Source organism: Penaeus monodon, chromosome 19, assembly GCF_015228065.2.
Source record: "Penaeus monodon isolate SGIC_2016 chromosome 19, NSTDA_Pmon_1, whole genome shotgun sequence".
NCBI classification, from domain to species: Eukaryota; Metazoa; Arthropoda; class Malacostraca; order Decapoda; family Penaeidae; genus Penaeus; species Penaeus monodon.
In genome coordinates, this window is record NC_051404.1 from 16729928 (window position 1) to 16730294 (window position 367).

Here is a 367-nt window from a genome sequence, read left to right on the forward strand (position 1 = left end):
CCTTGTGAACGATTTTAAATAGTGTTTTGTTTACTGTAAATCCGCACATTGCTCCATTGTATAATGATATTTAACAGCTTTTTTACGATGCTAACGTTGAAACCTAATATGATAATCATTTTGCACAATCAGATTATCTCTGGAGACTTGACACTTTCTAAAGTAGTCGTTGATTTCAGAATATTTCACCCAAAATATCAATAGATGAGCTAAACAAAGCACGCGCAGGTTATGCAGGGTGTTGCTTGTGCGCACAGAGCACGAAATCTGCTACGCTGCCTCTTTGCCTTAAGACTCTCAGTAACACAGGGTATCCAAACGTCGTGATAAAATATTGTTCTATAATTGCAGAGTTAATTACAGTGAT

General features: G+C 36.8%; 1 protein-coding gene across 1 annotated transcript in view; it reads left to right on the forward strand.

Moving 5' to 3' along the window:
• LOC119585102 (acetyl-coenzyme A synthetase, cytoplasmic-like) overlaps window positions 1-367 on the forward strand; it is a gene marked incomplete in the record, with an annotated part of 90055 nt that overhangs the window by 71658 nt on the left and 18030 nt on the right.